This window comes from Budorcas taxicolor, chromosome X, assembly GCF_023091745.1.
Source record: "Budorcas taxicolor isolate Tak-1 chromosome X, Takin1.1, whole genome shotgun sequence".
Lineage (NCBI taxonomy): Eukaryota > Metazoa > Chordata > Mammalia > Artiodactyla > Bovidae > Budorcas > Budorcas taxicolor.
The window spans coordinates 48,787,663-48,793,662 of record NC_068935.1 but is presented as its reverse complement, the minus strand read 5'-3'; positions in this window follow the sequence as shown (position 1 = coordinate 48,793,662).

The following is a 6,000-nucleotide window of genomic DNA, read 5'->3' as shown; positions in this document are numbered from 1 at the left end:
TTTGTTCCAGTTAATACTTGGTATACACATTAATTTTTGCTTCCTTTGCCATAACTTTATGGTCACTTGAGTTCCACAGACCACTTGTTGCTGTAACAAGGACTTTTAATTGGCTTCTAATATCCATTCTCATTTTCTTATCAAATAACTTTTAATTGGTCACATAACTGCCTGAACAATAATTATATTCCATGGTGTCTCATGCAACTATGAGTGGCCATGCCATAAAGTTATGACTAATGGGATGTAAGCATAAGTAAAATAGGCAACATATGGGAATGCTGATAAAGGGAAAGCCTGCCTTCTTTATTTATTATCCCTTTTCTGCTGAGTGGAATGCATAAATTACATCTGAATCTGGATCAGCCATTTGGGTCATGAATTGGAAAACTATGTTGAGAAAGTAGAGCAGTCATCTTATGAACCTGGACGACTGATTGTTAAGAACCACCCATACTAGGCTGATCCACCAAGCTGGACCTTTATGTGAAAGACATTGATTTTTAATCCATCGTTATATTTTTCTTTTATAACAGCTGAATTACATTCTAATGCAGTTGGAAACCACTGAAATAATGTATGTGAAAGAGCTGATCAATGTTAGTGATGCCTTATAATTCCCTAGGTCACTTTCTCCCTTTCTTGAGCTAAGTCCCCTTGAGTTTGTCCTATAACACTATAATACTGTTGGCTTATGGACTTGTGGGCCTCTGCAAAATTGGAAAAATCTCCCTTCCCCTTGGCAACACATCCCCTGCTCTGTTAGTTATTTTGACCTTCACAAACAGTTATGCATAGCAGTTCTCTGAGATATCCTCTGAATTCTCTGAAGCTATAATATGCAGTACTTTTTATAAGAAGCACTTTTGATTATTAGCTTCACTGAAAGTAATAGGCAAGCAGATTTGTGGTGCTGTTTCCATGTGTATTCAAGATTGCATTGCCACTTTATAATGCTCCTCGTTACTCACAAGCTGATTAGATAGTTGAAATCAAATGGAAAAATGACATGATTTATTACCTTTACAGAGTGTATTATAAAAATATAAACAATAAAAATTATTCAGAATTAATAGAACATAAAGTACTATTTTTTTCTCCTAGTGAAATTATAGGTGGAATCAGATCATATCTGGGTAGTAATGCAACATCCTGTTAACTTTCAATTACATTCCTGAACAGCAGCACTCACTCATGCTCACATGCTCTCTCTTTCTCACTGATAGATATTGTAATTAGGAGTTTAGACCAGAAGATAATCCAATCGACTGAATACTAAATGCATTACATGATAATTGAATTCTCATATTTTAATATGCATATACAATTTAGAAACTCAAAATCATACTGAATCCAGAAAGTTTAATTACTGTAGTAATACACATATTGGTTGGGCTGTAAACAAAGAAATATCACCACATTCCCTTACTTTTTTATGCGATGTATTGTTCCCTCAACTTTACAATGCTATTTTTGAGATATTTAATGCTGTTAGCTGTTGCAATGAGATATTAAGAAGTTTTATTCTTTATTAGGATTAAAGGTATGTGCTTACAACCAAATACTTAAAGAACTCTATGTTTAATATTCTGCTCCTAACTGCAACAGTGCATCACTATGGCACCTCCATTAGCTTGTTCAATATTCCAGAGACTGCTGTGCTTGGCAATTGGAGAGCATCAGAAGATAAGCTCTATAAAAACCATCTATTCCTTCAAACATAGAGCACATCCGTTGACATCTTAAATGATAATTAATAAATAAGGGACTCAGGCCTCATTAAAAATTAATACAAGATGAATTGTCTCTTTTTTCTTTCTCCAAATACATAACTCAAATAGAAACCAAAGCGGAGTTCTTCCTATGGTAAACTAATTGTGCTTTAAGTTTGAAGAGAGATAAAAACAATTATCAAAGCATAGGTTTACTTTCAGAGAAAGAGAGAGGAAGAAGCTTTTAAAAGAGAAAGTTATTTGGCTATCACTGTTAAAAAAAAAATGCATGAGTGAATTTGTAGGCCATGCCAAGAGAAACATGGATACTTGGAGGGCCATATGGACCCTAGTGCTAATCAGGATACTGTCTGTGAGCCATTTCTTACAGGTTTCAGGGCCTGTACCAACTAATCCTATCAGAGAATTTTAAAATAAGGTTATTAGCATGCACATTCTAAAAAATACACTTATCCTTGAATATCAGCTTTGATATGGATTATTAAAAAATATGTTAAAGGCAGCACTATTAATGACCAGAAAAACTTCTCCACTTAACCTATGTGATATAAAATTATTTCATGACAATATATTTCAGTGACACCAGCATATTCCTCTCTTTAGATTTCTGAGGTGGAGAGAATTGTTGTTCTGAAAAGTAGTAATATCAATATGCACTATTACTGGAACAAAGAGTGTGATTAATCTATATTCTGCGACAGTTCCTCACTAAGCTACATTTAGTATAGAGAGAAAAAAGTCTAAGGCTTCCATCCTCATGCAGTTGTATGGGCTCAATTGTTGTTTGGAACTTAACCTATAGGCATACTGATGTGTTTATAATAAAGAAAAGGTAATTATATATTTTATTAAATTATATGGTAGTTTGTTCTGATATCTCATTCTGACTCATGCTCTAGCCTTTTTTTTTTTTTCTCATTTTTGTATGGAAGATTGTAGGAAGGCCTGATTTGTCAGGGATATAGATTTCTGTCTAGTTAAAGGACAGGTACCAAACAATTGATTTGGTTGCTGAGCCATTAGGTCATTAAGTTGCCTGAAATAACCTTTTTGCAAATGTCCATTGGTGATCCAATCTGAGACTCTGCACTCAGGGCTTGCTTATTAATATCTGTGAAAAAATACTAAGTTGAATTTTCCCTTTGTAATTGCAAAAAAAAAAAATGTAGTCAGATATATGTATGCCACCAGAGTAGAAGATGGAGAAGGAAATGGCAACCCACTCCAGTACTCTTGCCTGGAGAATCCCAGGGACAGAGGAGCCTGGTGGGCTACAGTCCATGGGGTCGCAAAGAGTCAGACACAACTGAAGCGACTTAGCAGCAGCAGGGTAGAAGATTTGTGTATTAAACTACTTGTGACTTGAGGATATACATACATCCTCTCCTTTTCAAGCCTTTTCCTGTGGCCTGATATTCTACTGTTAGGAATTTCTTTATTTTTTTACATTCAAACTGTGGCAACCTTGGAGAGTGAGATGACAAAGTTCTGGAATATGAAGGATCAGACCGCATGCACTGCAGTAGTACTAAGCTTGTGAACAAAATGAGAATGCTGAGCACCTGTAAGAATGTATTGAGAGAATGAGCAAAGAGGTCACTGCTGAGTTTTTCCTTCTTTAAAATTTTGCGAGCAGACTTTTCCAATCCTATTTTACAGACTCCAAAGAAACTTAAATCTTATAAAAGGAGGAACACTGGACTTAGAGTCCAGGGTCCTAGACCAAGCTATGTTCATTCATTGCATGCCCTAGGATAAGTCTCTGGAGAAGAAAATGACGACCCACTCCAGTATTCTTGCCTAGGAAATCCGATGCACAAAATATAAGCCTGGTGAGCTACTGTCCATGTGGTCGCAAAGAGTCAGAGCAACTGAGCAGGACAAGCCTCAGATATGCAGATGACACCACCCTTATGGCAGAAAGCAAAGAGGAACTAAAAAACCTCTTGATGAAGCTGAAAGAGGAGAGTGAAAAAGCTGGCTTAAAATTCAGTATTCAGAAAACTAAGATCATGGCATCCAGTCCTATCACTTCATGGCAAATAGAAGGGGAAAAAATGGAAACAGTGAGAGACTTTATTTTCTTGGGCTCCAAAATCACAGTAGCCATGGTGGCTGCAGCCATGAAATTAAAAGATGCTTGCTCCTTGGAAGAAAAGCTATGACAAACATAGACAGCATATTAAAAAACAGAGACATTACTTTGTCAACAAATGTCCATATAGTCAAAGATATGGTTTTTCCAGTGGTCATGTATGCATGTGAGATTTGGACCATAAAGAAAGCTGAACACCAAAGAACTGATGCTTTTGAACTGTGATGTTGGATAAAACTCTTGCAAGTCCCTTGGACTGCAAGGAGATCAAATCCTAAAAGAAATCAACTCTGAATATTCTTTAGAAGGACTGATGCTGAAGCTGAAGCTCCAAAGTTTGATCACCTGATGTGAAGAGCCAGCTCATTAGAAAAGACCTTGAGGCTCGGAAAGATTGAATGCAGGAGGAGAAGGGGATAACAGAGGATAAAATGGTTGAATGGCATCACCAACACAATGGACATGAGTTTGAGCAAGCTCTGGGAGATGGTGAAGGAAAGGGAAGCTTGGCATGCTGCAGTCCATGGGGTCACAAAGAGTTGGACATGACTGAGTGACTGAACAACAAGCACAAGCCAGTGAACTCCTATGAAAAAATTCATGTAAAATATGGTAATTTGAGTTGATGCCCTTGGAACCCTAATCCTATTCTGAATTTTATAATTTAGGTACCTAAAATTCTGTTTAATATCTAAGGAAGAGCATATTATCTAGCAAACTGGCAAATTATGTTTCCACCTCAACTATAATCATCCAAACCAGTTGTTTAAATCACAGCTTCTTCTTTGATTATGACTTTTGAGTTATGGTTCTGATTTGCAGTTTTGGAAGGGAGGTTATTTTTCTACATGTCATAGTGCAAAAGCCATTTCATTTAAAATTCATAACTGTTTCATGAAATTCCACTTTACTTAGTTCATTATTTCTTAGTTTCATTATTTCAACTTAGTTTCATTATTTCTTAGGTCTTTTAGGTATTCTATTATATTCTTTTTCAATCACTCCACATATCAGTCCATCATAGATGTATACATTTTAGTTTTTACATTGTTGTCAGCAAAATAAGAATTTAGTAATTCTACATGGCTGTCATATAATAATGATTTCAAAGAATTTTTAAAATTAATTTAACTTCATTTAACTAACCTAACTTATTGTAGTCCTTAAACTGTTTCTGATGTGGCCATCTTTACTAGCTCCCTAAATTCTGTTTATAAACTAACTCCTGAGATGAATGTCTACAAGTTAGATAGTTTAAGTGCCCACATCATAGCTTTCTGGTTATTCTTAGTTATTCCTCGTGAGTCAACCATTTCAGGCTGTTTATATGTTTCTATATTCTTCCAACTTACATACCCAGAGAATATTATATAGATATAGATATGGATTTATATAAATATCTATATCATCCATTTATATATACTTTAGATACACATATAGATATGGATATACAGAAGTATATAAAAGTAATAAAAATTACATGTAGAGACACTTGGAAAACATTGGTCTTAATTTAGATTAATTTAATGCCAATTAACAAACATTTATTGAGCATCTATTGTGTACCTTGATCTCCTTTGAGATGTGATTCTATACGGAACTGCTTGAACAATAACAATCACAAAGGATGCCAGAGAGTGGCATCACATCTGCATTTTTTCCTTGCAGTGAAGCTCACAGGCTAATATTTCAGTTAACATTTAGAATGGACCAAGGTCTCTCATCTTCCAGTCTTCTGGTTCATTTGTTTTATTGGTATGTGTGCTTCCCTGGTGGCTCAATGGTAAAGAATCAGCTTGCCAATGCAGGAGACATGGGTTTGATCCGTGGATTAGGAAGATCTCCTGGAGGAGGAAATGGCAACCTGCTCTAATATTCTTGCCTAGGAAATCCTATGGACAGAAGAGCCTGGTGGGCTACATGGTCACAAAAGAGTTGAATATGACTTAGCAACTAAACAACAACAATGCTTGATGCAGCCTGAATCAAATCCAGGTCATTTTGCCTCTTGTCTATGTAATTAGCTAAAACCATATACTGTCTCTATTTTGTCATTCAAAAGTATAAATGTTGTCCTTAGAATTTATGAAAAGATTTACAAATAGGGAGATTTATAGTTAGACTAGTATCTCAGTTAAATATTATGAGCTACCTGTAGATATCATTACTTTT